Source organism: Lissotriton helveticus, chromosome 3_2, assembly GCF_964261635.1.
Source record: "Lissotriton helveticus chromosome 3_2, aLisHel1.1, whole genome shotgun sequence".
NCBI lineage: Eukaryota > Metazoa > Chordata > Amphibia > Caudata > Salamandridae > Lissotriton > Lissotriton helveticus.
In genome coordinates, this window is record NC_136062.1 from 367,367,408 (window position 1) to 367,384,788 (window position 17,381).

Below are 17,381 nucleotides of genomic sequence, written 5' to 3' on the forward strand. Positions count from 1 at the left end.
ACTGCCTTGTCTACAGCCAAGGTTTTGCTGAAAGAGTATTTCCCTAGGTATGGATTGCCGAGAATTGTATGGTCGGACAATGGGAGTGAATTCGTCGGTCAAATCATGAAGAAAGTATGCGTTGGCTTGGGTATCAGGCAGAAGTTCCACGCAGCGAATCACCCCCAGTCTGCTGGACTTGTTGAATGTTACAATGGTACCTTGAAGCTGAAATTAGCTAAGGTACAAGCGAGCACTGGTCTTACATGACTGGATGCCTTGCCGTTGGCTCTTTTGTCAACAAGGACGACAGTGCATTCTCGTGTGGGACCTAAGGCCATAAGAAATAGTTTTTGGTCGTCAAGTGAATGTTTGGGGTGTGACTCGTCCAAAAAAATACAGCAGTATTGAGTACCCTATGTTGGTGGATTACTTACATGACTTGACTGCTAAATTACGTGTTCTCCACCAACAGGTCTATGACAGTTTGCCGACAGCTACTGCAGATCCAGGGCACACAATCCAACCTGGTCAATACATCCTCACCAAGAATTTCGAGCCTACCAAGAATTTGGAACCGAGATGGACTGGTCCTTATTTAGTGCTTTTGGTTACTAGAACCGCTGTTAGAGTAGCTGGCAAAAAGAACTGGGTGCATGCCACCCACTGTAAAAAAGTTCCTTTGCCTTTACCGTATGATCAGTGGATGAGGGATGGTATAGCTGACTACGAATATGAGCGAGTGCCCAGATTTGTACCTTTTAGTGATGCTCATTTGACATGAACACGATCAGAGCGCGAGGATGATGATGTTCTGCAAGCTGCTGTGCCTCCTCATCTAAAGATTGACACCACCAATCCGGAACTTTTATTCAAGGATCCGACTGTGCCTGATAAAGAACGCTACGATTTGAGACCAAGAAAGCTTGTACATATGGACAAATGAAAATATCTTTTTTTATATATAGTGAATTTACACCTTGTCAGATCAAGAGACTTTTTTTTTGCTTTTTCCTTTTTCGAGTCACCATCCGGACTCAGCTGCAGGGTCGCAGTACAGCCTTAAGGGGTGAGCCGCGTATTGACACAAGGTCTGTGGTTCAGGATCGTTAGTGCGATCTTGGCGCACACTTAAGTGAAGAAGGTAATAGCCGTGAGCAGCACGTTAGAGGATGGAGTCTTTTGAGTCCGACAAGGGTGTTAAGAGAGTTTATTTTAGAGCGAAAATGTGTACATTGATTAGTAGCAAATGTTTTTTGATAATGTGTTTTTTAATGCTTTTGAATATAACGATAGCTTGTGTGGGTTGGATTTTCTATGTCACACAATTGCCGCTTACATCTACCACCCAACCTGCTCTTTCTTTTTCTACTGTTTCTCCACATGAGTTTCATACGTTTCCTGAACATGAATAGACACGAAGATCAGAATTTGTGAACAATTCGTTTATACAGATGTTGCTTCAGCATCAGCTAGTCGTAAATATCATGAATTGTTGGGTTTGTGGTCTTATGCCACATACGACAGATAAGGGAATGCCATAATTGGTTTTGCCTTTTTCGCCTAATAGGTCAGTTTGGGCACTCCAATCAATGTTTATCTATGCGAATGAAGCCTCTTCTGTACGTTCTGTTAAAGACAATGCGAGTAATAATGCCTTGATACGGGGAATAGTTGATATGATTAGAGATATCGATGCGCATAACGCTATCCCTAAAGATGAGGTATGAGCATATGTCGGTTGGAATAAGACGACATATAGTGTTAGCTTGACGGAGAAAGAGAGACAGCGAAGGTCTCCTCCTATTTGGGTTGTACCCCACCGTGGTCCTTTTTGTCTGCAAGGTAATGGTCAGAATCCGAGAGCTCAGCTTGGTAAGAGTGTGTGTGTTCACACCTATGTCTATATGTCCCAGAAATCCCCACTGTTTGTGCCAGCTAAAGTCACATACTTTTTTTTGTTATGATAGAGCATATACATGGTTGCCTTCTGACTTTTCTGGCACATGTTATGTGGCATTTTTGCTTCCCCCTACATACACAGCTGCTTTCAACTACCATAAGACAAGATATGGTAGAGGTGTTATCGATGCGAAAGACACTGCCGCACAAGAAGTTGGAGACTTCTTTAAGGGTTTCCTGCCCTTTTGGGGTCCTATGGTTAATGGTAGGACAATTCGTCAGCTTACGAGAGTGGTCGAGGCCACTATAAATGAGACTGCAGGTGCCCTTAGCAATATTACAGCTGAGCTACAAGCGGATCGCCTTATGACATTACAGAACCGCTTTGCTTTAGATATTATACTTGCAGATAGAGGTGGAGTATGTAAATTGATCGGGTCTAGTTGCTGCGTTTTCATACCAGATAACGCCCCAACAGTGTACCAAGCCATTTTGAGGTTACATAAGTCCGCTGAGTCTATACATGTAGACGAAGGGAACTGGTCATTGATGGGATGGTTTTGGGAACTGCTGTCCAAATGGGGATGGAAGATTCTGATGTTTCTTGGTATGGCTTTAGCGATCCTTTTCTCGTGTTGCTTATGCATCCAGTGTGGTCCCGCCATTTGTAGTCTTTGTGCTACAATCTGTGTGAGAAGACCAGTCCTGAGAGAAGCGAAGGATAATAACATGATGTTACAGCAACACCTTGATGACCTGATGAGAATAGATATAGACCTGGATTCAGATTGACGTGAGTTTAGGTCATTGCCTACGTAATGGCAAAAGGAGGGCCTGAGGTTCCGTGGTTTTCGGGACCGGACTCCATTTTGTTTGCATTGTTCATAACGCCATTTTGTGTTGCCCTCACGTAGGCCTTGGAAGTAAACGAACGAACAAAGTTGCATGGGCCCCGTTGTCCATGTACATATTAACTTGCCCTTTCTGACTTGTGAGTGAACTGCAGGACGCTGACCTCTTCACCTGAAACTGACCCTTCACGAAGCCAATTTCTCTGGCTGATCGTTGTCTGAGATTCCCAATCAATGGTCAGGACCTCATTAACCTTTAGTTTCCTTGCACATATCTTAACCTAATCAACATCTGAAATGTTTCTTTCCTTACGACTTTTCATTACATGGGTAGTGCTTTCAATTATGAATTTGTCCGGCTTGCAAAGATTGAATTTGGGACAGTCCTAATAATTAACTTTTGGGCTGGGTTACTGTAAATTGTTTTTTTTGTTAATGTGATACTCAGTTAGAAAATGTGTCCTATTGGTCAGAATTTTGCACAGTGGGTGTACATTTATAATGAGAATATTGTGTATAAAAGGTGATGTCTTGCTCTATGAAAATTGAACAGTTTCTTGAGTTGTACACCGTGTTGTATTGCTGAGATTACTGTTACTAGCTGCAGCTAATAAATTTGATCTCTGACGCCACCTAGAAGTATTCCGTGTCTCTGTTCGCCAAGACAGGTGAACCCGAAGACTTTGGGCGTGTCCCTGGCGCCGCTGGGTTCTAAAACCCGGTTCTTCACTAGTGCTGAATTTTAAGGTTGGTTGTACCCTAGTGCAGCGCTGTAGGGTTGTGAGTACCCTAGGGTAGGATGTACTCTAGTGCGATGTATGGTGTTGAGTGCCCTAGTACAGGGTCTGGGGGTTGAGTACCTCAGTTTTGAGTTGTACGGGTGAGTACCCTAGTACGGTGTTGTGGAGTTAAGTACCTAAGTACTGTGCTGTGGGGTTAAGCCTCCAGTGCTAAGTTGTAAGGTGTTGAACTTAGTACGGTATGTAGGGTGAGTATCCTTGTACTGAGTTGTGGGGCTGGGTGTTCCCTAGTGCTGAGTCGGAGTACCTGAGACTGAGACTCTTGTTTGGTCAGGTGTATAGTGTGTATTGCATGAGATTCCACGTCCTTTCTGTTACGGTATGCTTGTATCTGTGAGTTCCCTAAGGAAAGGGGATGGGTAAGACTTCAATGTATTTATTTCTTTGGGAAGTATTGTTAGCTTTAGGAATATTCTATACATTCTTTTCGTGACTTTAATGCATTAGGAATGTTTTATCAATTATTTGGTGACTGTAATGTAATTATTGATTTAGGAATGTTCTATTAATTTTCCATCTCTAGTCTGTTGAATTTACATTTGAACAGTTCAGATTGTAATTTATCTCCTATTTTCTTCATTTAGGTTTATATGTATTACCTTCGATTTTCGGATTATTTCTGTCAATATTTCCTGAGGGAAAGGAGATATGTTGTGCATTCAGTGTTGCATACCTTTGACTAAGCTACAGCTTCTCTAGTGCTCAGTCAGGATGAGTGTTAGAGTCCTAAATGATGAGTGGAATGCTGAATGCTTGCTGATATCACAGATTGCATTGGTGCCCGGTGATGTGCTGTGTCCTACTTCTTGTCCCTCAGAGAGACCGGTTTCTCAGATTTAAAAATGAGTAGAAAATTAGTTCTTAAGAATGAACGATTATATTTTCTTTCTTCATTGATAGCATCACTTCATGGACTAAGGACTGTGATGAGGAAAATGTGTTGTCATTGTATAAAGATTACTAGAGTAATCAGGGTATTCTTTGAGGGCTCAATCAATAAAAGCTTTATTCGGTTCATAAATAAAACCAAAAAAGAATGGACACATAAAAATCAGTATAAAAACATAAGGTATAAATCATATATACTTGCTAAAAAATAAAAGAAGGCTTGTGCAAAAAACTAAATTTCTTAACACGTCAAGAATATTCTACGGACAGCTAGACTACAAAAGTACAGACGGTGTAGATATCTTCAATAGTGCAAAGTGTGAGGTTATAAGCAGTGACAGTCCGACATGTGACAAGCCACCCTGCATATCTGTGAGTCCCAAAGTATGGTAGTGGTAAAGCGAAATAAAAAGCAAGAAAGTATTTCTTAGTATTTAAAAGATTTATTGATTCAGTAGGTGACCCATGACTCAGAATGCGTCCGGTTGCTTCCAGAAAAACAGCAGACCAGTAACAGCTCAGCTGACGTTCCAAGAAACATCCAGCGCGTTCCAAAGAATGCAGATGAAGTATCAAAAGAAAACACCACATAGGCATAACAATACACAGAATAACAAAAGAGTACAACTGAGAGTAAAAGTTAAAATACATACTAACCTAGCATACTACATCACCTTCTCCCATACAAAAAAACAAGGTGATGAATTCAAATTATAATTTCAATACATTTCATTTCTTTATATTAACCAGGTACTATTATTACTCTGGAAGAACGAGTAGTCACAGCACCTTGAACAGGTGGAACACTAGTAATGGGCACCGAGTGTTTATGGTTAGAAGAACTAGATATACCAAAATCTGCACAAACTTTAGAATCATAAGAAACAACATCTGTGGATAACATGGAATCAAAATCCTCTGTAGAACAGAATGTCTGATTGTAAATAATCGCTTGTTTCTTAGAAATAGGAACCAAACTATTCTTGTTCGACCATCCTCTTCCCTGAATCAAAACAGAAGTAGCATCAGCTTTGATTAGTTTGACTGCTGAAGTCTATTGAGATTCACCTTATTTAACTCTGTGTGGTTTCTTAAAAGAACAAAATCATTAACCTTGATGTCACCCTCATACGTCTTTTTATCATATCAATATTTTTTGTTTGTTTTACTTGAGCAACACACTCTGTCTTATGTCAGAAGGAGAGACTTTATTACAACTTTATTACAACTTGACTCCTGACCAGTGATGCAGCTCTACTCCGGAAATAATTTCTAAAATCATATCATCTGTCCCTGAATTACCAAGTTACACATCTACTCAACAGTGGGGCCCATTACACTGTGAGTTACACACAAAACACTTCCATCCTACTTCATGGATCGGTGAGATTCAAAGGAGAGCTGCTGTATCTTAGCGGAGTGTCTAAATTAAAACTAAATATTTATACTATTTACACCTGCAGTTTTAAGGAACTTTACCATGGTTTTATCGACAAGACATTTATTTAGACACACCACCATTTTTCTCGATGGATCTGCAAGTAAAAAATTAGGCGTAGGAAAATACAAGACCAGCCTAATTCTCCATTTATCTAATTCTTATTAAAAGCAAAGGTTAGCATGTCTAACAGTTTATTCGCTTTATTTATTTCTTTATTCAAAATGACTTTAAAGAAGTAAAGTTTTATTTCAAAACAGTTATATTCATTTATTTCAGAAGTTCAGAAATAGACTTTAATATTTAGAATTCAGAACGCAAGTATTAGCAGATAGATAGTTAGTTCTCAAAAATCATTTTCTCCTAACTTACCTGACTAACAACCTCATCTAAAGTTCATTTCTCATTCAAAGGAAAATAGAAAATTATTCAAAGTCTTACATCTCAGGAAAAATTAGCATACCGACAGCATCTCTGGAGGAAATTGGAAGAGGGTTTTTTCTTAAGGAAAATCAGCACTTTTTATACCTTTTTCACTAACTGTATCTATCTACAAAAGTAACTAACAGCATGAACTCGAGTTCTGATTGGATAATTTGGGGCTGGATGAGCATCACTGCAACATCCTAATATTCAATTTCCGTTGTGTCAGCTGAATTTTAAAGAGTCCTTTGTTTAAGAAAATGTCCGGCCTAGTCACATACTCAATTTGATATATCCGACTATATTCACAGGTTATACAATAGTGACATCCACAATTGTTGGCAGTCATCTGTATTCTAGGGACATGATGTTCTTGTACCTCGCTGTTCAGGCACAGTCAGCTCGCATTCATCCTCGGCTTTAGTCGTGCATGCGCATTATCTTTCATTGTCACAGTAATCGAGAGACTCCATGTTTTTGGTAGGCCTCACGAGCCTGAACGGAAACTATCATAGAAACAAACACAAATAAATGTAAATTATCGAAATATAGCCCTTATGTTTACCTCCCCTCCCTATCAGTTGTTACCTAGCAAAATAAGCAACATATATGCGTAATATGCTCACCTGTCTCCAGGTTTTTGCCACAAAATACATAAACAGATACCACATTTATGCTGCTTTTTATTAATTTAAACTGCATTAGTAAACAATATGACGACATTACTAAATTAGTCTGTTACAGTTTTCCATGCAAGCAGATTAGTATTCCCACGTGTATTTGTGTGTGCATTCTATACTATGTTGGTTAATGTTTTCCACATCACACAATTAATAAAGGTTACAGTTATGAGGAAATTACTTTGCGAGGGGTATACAAAATTTTGTTTCTCCACCTCGCTCCATCACCAGACATTAATTTGAGCCAACTAGGAATGAGTGTAGACGTGGCATCTCTATTTCTCAAACAGGTGAAAGAAGCAACACCAGTAGTTGTATGAGGGGTGGTTAAGTAACTCCAAATGCGGTCCTCTAAAAGTTCTTCAATATTCAATCTTGCCGAAAGTGCCTTCTGAATACCCTCTTTGAGGATACGATTGGCTCTTTCTACTAGACCATTTAAAGAACATGAGTAATACCTAAGCTGATTATAATATTGTTCATTTATTTGGACACAAAGCGAGTGTGTCATTGTCAGTAACCAGAGACTGGGAACATCCTTCAATTAAAAATAGTCTCTTCAGAAAATCAACTGCAGTCTTCGTGCTTGGAGTACTGACAAATGGATAGAGTATCCATTTGGAGAAATAATCTAGGAAAACTATAAGAAATCTTTTGTCAGAAGGTAATAAATTGAAAGGTCCAGAGAAATCTAAAGCTACTTTGACCCAAGGACCTGATGGTAAAGGAACCCCAATGTTTGTCAGATACTAAACACTGAGGACATTTATCAACAAAGTTGGCGACCATTTTGTCAATACCAGACCACCAAAAGAATTGTATGAGTTCTTTATAAATGGAAGAGATGCCTAAATGACCACAGTGAGCTAAAGAAATAATAAGCTCACGTAATCCAAAAGCTGGGATAAACATACTACCATGCAAACAAATTTGATTCATGCATGATATTTCTGCAGCTACACTGGCAAAGCTGCGTAATTCCTCTGATTGTAATTTCCCAGTAGGCCAACCATGTTTACTGAAATTTAACACGCAAATGTTCATCTTGTGTGGAAGCAGCCTTCCACTCTTCTTCCGATATGACCTCTGCACAAGCATGCAAAACATCCACTATGGCCACAACACAATCTTCATCCCCTCTAATTTCAGCCTCACAAGTTATTGGCATACGGGATAAGCAGTCCGCTGTGTAATTTTTGCCACCTTGTACATATTTCTCTGACATGTGGAATTCTTGTAGCTTAGACAGCAGTCTAACTAGGTGTGAAGACGCTTTGTCAAGACCATTGCCACTAAACAGATATACTATGGGCTTATGTCAGTGAATAAGTCAAAAGATGTTCCACAAATTCACGTTTTAAACTTATTCACAGCCCTAGCACAAGCAAGAACCTCATGCGCAATTGCACTGTAGTTTACCTCTGCAGGAGAGTGTGTGTGAAGCAAATACAATGGTATTTTTACATCCATCGACCATTCTTCTGAACACTGCTCCTATTCCTTTAATACTAGCGTCAACCATAATAAATGAATTACCTTTAGGATTAAAGGACTGTAGAGCAGGAGCATTAGCTACTAATGCTTTAATCTCCTCAAATACTAGGTCAGGTCGAGGAGCCCACATGAACTTGACTCCATTCTTTAAGAGTGAACGCAATGGTTGTATCTGTAATATCCTGGAATGAAACATGCAAAATATTCACACAACCCTGCTGGAGCAGCTCAAATGCCCTTAGGTTTGATCCTCTTAGAAGAGATAGTGTGCGCTAAATATTCAACATGTTGCACAAACAGTTTGCATTTATTCATCTTAACTGTCATACCATATTTACCTAAGCTCTGAAATACCTTGTTTAAGACAAATATGTGTTTTCTTCTGTTTTGGTACTAACCAATATGTCGTCTTGAAATGCTTCGACAAGTGAAACATCACAAAAAATAGCATCTATTATTCCCTGGAAGACACTTGCGGCTGACACAAGGCCAAATGGTAGTCTTAAAACTGTAAACACTCCAAAGGGAGTCACAAAGGTACTTAAAAATAGCGGCTCTGGGCTTAGGGGTACCTGATTATATGCAGAATGGAGATTGATAGTTGAGAAAAACTTTGCTCCATTATTATTTTTGATCATTTCTTGTTTGCATGGAAGAGGGTAACAGTCCACCAAAATATTTTGGTTTAGGGATCTCAAATCCACACATAGCCTCAAATCCATTGAGTGTTTTCTGGTCAAAACTAATGGAAAAATCCACTCAGAGAATTTGGTTTTGGCAATGACCCCCTGAGAAATAAGTGTCTCAAAATAAGGTCTTCAATTCATCTCTCATACTCAAAGGTATATGGTGCACCTTTTTAAGGTTTGTGGTCTGTTCAAAGCTTTTCACGTTACCAAAGGTGTAATTAAACACACTTGGAAATCTCATAGCCATGGAATGTATAATAGAATCGAGATTTATTGGACCGGAACTGGTATGTCACCTAGAACAATAGGATCTTTGTGCCCAGCACGTAAATAAATACCTTGGGGCCGATTAGGATGGCGGACGGATCGCCTCCGCCATGCAGGCGGTGGCGATCCGTCCGCCATCCGTGCCCGTCCGCTCTCAATTTCCCCCCCACCATATTACAATGGCGGGGGGGACCGCGGCAGTCAGAAACACCGTCCGCCACTTAAACCGCCGTGGTTGGCTTGCGACCGTGGCGGAAAAGCTCTAATATGGTGGCGGTGTCTATCAGACACCGCCAGCCATGTTAGGATGGGCGGTGGGGTATGCCTCACTGTGGCGGCAATGCCATACAGGCATACAGTCTTTGCTTTGGGGGCCCGTTGCGGGCCCCCAGGGTTAAGGGGGGGTGGGGGTGCACATGGTACCCCCCTTCGTTTCCAAGTACAACACGGTGCCTGTCGTGTTGTGCTTGGAAATGCACAGCATGCCTTTTTAGCATTGCGGCGGACGGTGCTTTAAGCACAGTCCGCCGCAATGTCAAAAATGCGGGATGCACCCGCCACTGTGGCGGGTGCATCCCAATTGGGGGCACGGTTCCTACGCACTTGTGGCGGACGGTACCTGCCCCAGACAGGATGGCGGACGGGCTTTGTCCATTCGCCATCCTAATCGACCCCTAGTTTGGGCAAGTCCTTCCATCCAATAATGTCCCTACGCCTAATGGCAACAAAAATCTTAGTTTTAATTTGCCGACCTAATACTTCGAGTGCAGCAACTAGATATCCATTGATTTCGATATCCTTTGCCCTCAAAAGCATTCAGGCAAATGTTGGGTGTCTACAATACAGTATCAACAGGCCAATGCTTATAGAACATCAGCCGCCAATATGGTGACAAGAGCTCCTGAATCTGCCATCATATTGAACACTTTCCGGTCTACAGTGGCTTGACAGAAGGGACCTATGACAAATTGCTCACATGGAGCATCAGTTGTAAGAACCACATTCAAGAATTTTTCACTGCACTCATTAACATCTTCTGAACCAAAAGGAATATCCGCATGATTAATTCTGATCCTGTCAGATTTAACTGGCACACTCCTACACAACCCTTGAAAATGCCCTACTTTGTGGCCCACGGATACACTTATTGCCTAAGGCAGGACACGTGGGATGATTTCCGAGGTGATTTCTTGACCCACACCTGTAACAGGCACCCCTATTGGGCTTTGGCACTTTGTTAATGACTGCCACCACTGAGTCATCAGTGATAGCATTGACGGGAGACCCAGCGTGAAAACCATTGGTTTGCGCAGCAACTTGAGAATTCATAACCCGAGTAGTTATTTTAGAGCTTTCTATGCTCCTAGCTATGTAAATTGTCTCATTTAAAGTAGGGTTTTTGGAAGTCTAACACCTCTAATGCACACCCTTAGAGTAGCAATTGTAAATAAATGGGACTCTTATGTAAATATCAACAATGCTTTCAAATTCACATTTCAAAGCTAACACATGTAAGGTCACTATATATTTGTACAGAGTCTCATTTGGCGCTTGCTTGCACTTTGAAAAGTTATGTCTCCCCGATAGGACACTTGTCTCATCAGTATATTGCTACCACACCCTTTCTTTTGCCTCTAAATACACATTGCAGGGAGTATCATCCCCACCAGGTGCAGTAACCATCGGCAATTTAATAAAAACCCTTAGACCTGCAACACCCAGGTGATTAAAAAGAAGCACTGCTTTTCTTACTGCAGAATATGCTCCGTATCAATAACAGTAATATAGTTTTCAAAAATGAGCCACCACTCGTTCGGTTTTATGTCAGATTTCCAAGGTTTCTGTAAGGAGGGTGGAGGTTGCACACAGTTGCCATGGTTACAGTATTAGTAAATGCAATGAGCAAATAGAACTTAACTAGCCTCATGCCAAAATCTTTGTAAGTATTGTAAAATAAAGAAACAAAATCTACTCTTCACCTGCGTTAATTGAAAGCGTTTATTTCCTTGAATACAGCTATGAGCAGTAGCCTTAGGCAGTTTCCTCTTCCCAGGGCTTCAAAGCTGACCTCAAAGTTCTCCTCCTTCAAAGACACTTCCAAATGTAATTCACGTCCTCTCTATCATTTGAAGGAAGTCCATTATAGAAAACTCTGTTCTACATGACTATAGAAGTGCCTTCCCAATATGTTCTTGTGGTTTGAGAGACTGCCATTTATTGCAGAATTATACTTCTACTTGTATTGAGTACTCCTTTGTAACATGCACACGTCACTTTTCCTCTTGTAATGTATCGTTTGTACCTCTTGTACTTTGCTCTTGATAAATGCACAACTGAAATGAAATGAAATGAAAATGGGTTTTATAAAGCGCAAATCTACCCGAAGGCCTCGTAGCGCTAAGGTTGCTTACTTCTGGGGAAGATTACTGAATTATGTGGAAAAAAGAAAAGTTTTAAGGAATTTTCGGAATTTTAAAAGATTGGGCTCATTCCGGAGCGCAGGAGGTAAGGAATTCCAGGTAGTGGCAGCATTAAGGGAGAAGGAGCGTCCGCCCCACCTGGCTCGTTTAATTTTACGTGCTGTTGCCAGAAAGGCTGTGCTTGACCGCAATTATCTTTGGGGGTAGTAGGGGGTGGCTTGGGAACAGATCATGGCGGGAGCAGTTTTCCACATGGCTTTATGCATAATGCACATCGCTTTAAACTTAACTCTGGCTTGGATGGGCAGCCAGTGTAAATTTCTCAAGGCCATGGTGCCTGAGTGCCTACGGGAGAGGCCCAGCAGCAGACGCGCTGTTTGACCTGTAGAGTTTTAAGTGTGCTACTCGGTGCACCCAGATAAAGGGCATTCCCGTAGTCCAGGCGAGACAGGATAATGGCCTGGACCAGTATCCTGCGAGCCTGGAAAGGGAGAAGAGGTAGAACTTTCCGCAAAATGCGCATCAGCCCGAAGCAGGTGGCGGACAGTATCGTGGCTTGCTGATTGAAAGTGAGGGTGTTGTCTAGCCACATGCCCAAGCTTTTAATTTGTTTTTTTGGTTCAGGGGGAGAACCCATGCAAGGAGGCCAAGGTAGGAAGGGGCTGGGGTGGGCTGAATTTCCCAGGAACATGAGTTATGTTTTATCCCCATTAAGTTTCAGATGGGAGGAGGCCATCCAGTTTGTGACCGCTACCAGACAGCTACTCAGGTTGGAAAAAGTGTGGCCTGGCTGATTCAAAGCTAGCACCAGCTGAGTGTCATCAGTGTAGGTCACAATGTCGAAACCGAATGGGTGGACAATCTCTGCCAAAGATTGCATGTAAACATTAAAAAGCGTGGGGCTCAGGGAGGAGCCCTGAGGCATGCATTGGTTAAGAGGCCAAGTTTTTGAGTGGATGTCACCCTCCACCACCTGGAATGTTCGATTTTCCAGGAAGGATTGAAGCCATAAGATGGCGCTGCCAGTTACTCCGAGATTTTTTAGGCGAGAAAGGAGGATGTTGCTATTCACGGTATCAAAGGCGGCACTTAAGTCAAGTAGCATTATTGCTGTAGTGCCGCCTTGATCCATGTGCCTGCGTGCTAATTCAGTCACAGTCAGAAGTGCCGCCTCTGTCCCCAGTTTAGGACGAAACCCCGCTTGAGAGTCGTGAAACAGATGGTTAGTTTCCAAGTATGACATAAGACTGGTATTAATATGTCTCTCAAGCAGCTTAGCCACCCAAGGTAGGAACTGCCAATTGCCTCGTGTAACGTAAAGTTTTTTTTTTTTTTTGGCAGAGTTTTATATAGCGCGAACTAGACCCGAACCGAATCGGGTATCAGAGCGCTTTACATAGCACCAGTTACGTTACATTAGGACACACATTCATTTTTGTTAGGCACGGGGAGATTAAGAGATTTGCCCAGAATCACAGGAAGTTTAGCGTCATTACCGAGACTCGAACCCAACCAAGCAATAGCGATAATTATCGCTATTGCTTGGTTAGAGACAAAAATGTAACGCTGAGCTGCGGCGATTTTTATCGCAAATAAACCTTGGTATTACCAAGGTTTATCGCAAGCTGAGGTACTGGGTTTTTCAGAACCGGCACAGACACCGGTAACCCAGCGGTGTCAGGGTACACCCAGAGACCTCGGGTTCTTCCTGATCCAGACCACAGAAACTCAGAGTCTTCTAGGTGAAGTCAAAGATCGATTTATTGGCTGCAACCAAGGTAACAAGTGTCCTAGAAGTACAACACACGGGGGAAGTATATTCTCAGGAGACTGCTCGCCTTTACAAAATCAGGCTTCTCTTCTTATACACAATTTTAGGCTTCAGGCAAAACATTCTTGGTTGTAAAGTAAATTGTTAACATATTTCCAATACAAAGAAAAAAGCAGAGTCATGATGACATGTCCATATTTCACTTCGTGCTGCCTACAACAAATCACCCGGCAAGGCACAACATTTCATCAGATATCACTGGACCCCCAATAAAAACGGGCACCTCCCCACCATAAAGCAAGTGAAGCAAAGGAGCAGAGGTAGATGTGAGCAAGATACGGCAGGTGTGTGCGCTGAAATGGTTTTATGGCTTGTTGAGCCTTGATGCTATCTTATTCGGCCACTGGGAGGGGAACTGACCTAACGAGTTCGGCCTGGGGCAATGGTTCCAACTTGCACAGGTCATAGGAAAGTCGATTAAGGAGTACGTGTCTTTGCTGAAATGAATTTGGCTGGATTAAGGCCTATGTAAAGGGCAACACACAAGATGGCTGCAGTATATAAAATGGAAGCCAAGGGTTCTGGACGATAATGACGATTTAGAAGAGAAATCGTTACTCGAATACGCTGAAAATATATGTACATGGTGTGCTCGTCATTCTCGGTCTTTTGATACCAAATTCGTCATGTTTCGATGAAGTTTTATTTCTCGAGTCCAGAACGATTATATGAACCCAGAATCTCCAGAACCACAAACCCTCCTTTTGCCCTTACATAGGCAATTAATCTATTCTCATGTTAATCTGAGTCCAGATCTATATTCCTAAAGTCATTGAGATGTTGCTGTAACATCATTCTAGTACTCAGTTCATCTCTTGATACAGGCTTCCTTACACATGATGTGACACAGAGGCCACATATTGCAGGAGCGCACTGTATGCACAGACAGAACAGAAAAAGAATGGCTAAGACCATCCCAATGACCATCAGAATTTTCCATCCCCAGGCAGATATCAGTTCCCAGAGCCATCCCATTAACGACCAATCTCCTTTATCCACATGAATAGATTAGGAAATCTTATGTAGTTTTGAGATGGCCTGGTATACTGTTGGAGCGTTATCAGGGATGAAGATGCAGCAACTAGATTGGATCAATCTGCATACCCCACCTCCGTCTGCAAGTATGACATCTAGAGCGACCCTGTTCTGAAGGGTCATAAGTCGATCCAACTGCAGCTCAGCAGTCAGGTTACTAAGGGCACCAGTAGTTTCTATCACGGTGGACTCAACTACCCTTGTCAATTGCCTTATGTTTCTGCTGTTAGCCATGGATCCCCAGAACGGCAGAAAACCCTTTGCAAAGTACCCAAATTCTTGACCTGCAGTGTCTTCTTCACTCAAAACACCTCTAACTATCCTTGTCCGATGGTAGTCTGCCGCTGCTGTGAAGGTGGGAGGCAACAGGAAGGAAACAAAACATGAGCCCGAAAAGTCAGGGGGCAACCATGTATAGGCTCTATCGTGGCAGATGAAATAAGTACCCTTAGCTGCTAAAAACGCAGGGGAAGTCTGAGATCCCAAAACATACGTTTCAGTACAGACACTCTTCCCCAACTGAGCCCCGGGATTCGTGCCATTACCTTGCAGACACAGATAACCCTGATGGGGTACAATCCAAATCGGGGACGACCTCTTAGCTTGCTGTTTCTCACTTAAGGTAGCTCCATATCCAGTCATGTTCCATCCTATGTATAATAGTGTCTCATCTCTAGGGATAGTCTCATAAGAAATACCTTCCTTAATCATGTCAACTATACCTTTGACTAGAGCACTTTTTCTAGGATTGTCTGTTATAGAACGTAGGGGGTAGATTTCGTGTGCATATATGAACATTGTCCTATATGCCCATACAGAACCATTGTAACTAAATGGCAGGACCAAATAGGGGATACCTTTATCCGTTGTGTGAGGCATAAGACCGCACACCCAACAGTTAGTTGTGTTCATTACAAGTTGGTGTTGGTGTAACAACTGAACAAAGGAGTTATTAATGAACTCCAATCTCCTATTTGACTCGTGGTCAGGCAAAGGGTGGAAAGAATGAGAAGAAACAGTGGGAGGAGGTATGGGGGATGCAGTGGGTGCGAATGTTATACGAAAAGAGAATAAAACATAACTTATTACAAATACCATGACACTGAATAGCATGGAAATACACAATATTATAAAGTTTTTCCTTGTCATCACGTTGCACAGTTGGCGCTTTAAGGTCGCTTGTTTGGCAGGTCTCTCCACATCGGGAAACTCCATCCTCTCTAAAGTGCTGCCCGCGGTGGTAGGTTGCCTCTGCTAAGGGATGCTTCTGTCAGTCTAGGGCAACTCCCTTGGACCAACCAGAACTACCGACCTAACGTCGTCAGCTACACCCCAAAGACTTTAATCAACCGCGGCCCTAGCAGCGAAACCCGGATGGCCGTTCGAAAAACAAAAATAAGCAAGTTACCTAGATGGGAGAGCTGCACTTTCAAAAATAGTACTTGGGAAAAAGGAAAATATCGGGTTTTATTAGTTCATGGATCTTAGTCTCAAATTGCGAAAAGAAAGTGTTTTACTAGTTTGTTTTTCTCGGTCTCAAATTGTATCGCTGCTTCCCAGGTATTGTTTGATCCTGGAACAGAAGGTCAGGCTCTGTAATGTTCAATCGCTCGGATGGTGTCACAGTCTTGTGCAAAATGTTCTCATTCTCTTGTTCAGAGTCAGTTCTCTTTACGTGCAAGTCATGAAAAGGGACGGTGTGTGACACGGTATCAGGTTCAGGGTCAGCGACACCCTTCTGGACCCACTGGCCATGGGGTAGAGGGGAAGGGAGATTCTTACAATGGATCCCGTGGACCCAGTTGGCCTTCCCCTCCACCCGAACGGCTGATCTTGTAGAAAGAAGGACGAGATGAGGCCCGGTCCACCTGGGCTGGTCGTTCTTCGTTCTTTGGAAGTTCCTTACGAGGATCAAGGTACCAGGGTCAATGGCGTGACCCGGAGTCTCAGAGACCGGAGGCAGGGTGTTGTGGACCTGTTGATGCAAAACACGCAATTTAGCCGTCAATTCATACAGATAGTTAAGCAAAATAGGGTGCTCAAGCTCGCTGAACTTGGTGGGTCTAGGCACTCCCCATATGTTGGTTGGCCGGCCAAAAACTATTTCATATGGACTAAGTTTCACTCGTGAATGTACAGTCATCCTAGTGGACAGGAGTGCTAAGGGTAGAGCGTCAGGCCATTTAAGACCTGTGCTCGCTTGGATTTTGGCCAGTTTAAGTTTTAAAGTGCCATTATAACATTCTACTAATCCAGCTGATTGGGGGTGATTTGCAGCGTGGAACTTCTGCTGTATACCTACCCCTTAACACACTCTTTTCATCACACGACCCAAAAATTCACTCCCATTGTCAGACCAGACCATTCTAGGCATTCCAAACCTGGGGAAGTACTCTTTCACAAGTGCTTTTGCTGTGGACAAGGCAGTATTGTCTTTTAGGGGATAGGCTTCTACCCATCTTGAGAAGGCACAAACAACAACGAGTACATATTTTAAATTGTTGCACCTCTCCATGTGAATGAATTCTAGCTGCAAAACCTCGAACGGATACGTAGGAGGTGCAAAATGACCAGCTGGAGTTGGGTTTCCCCTACCAGGATTGTGTTTCAAACATACCATGCAATTCTTGACCACATTCTCTGCACATTTGGGAATACCTGAATTCTTCCATACTGGGGCCAAC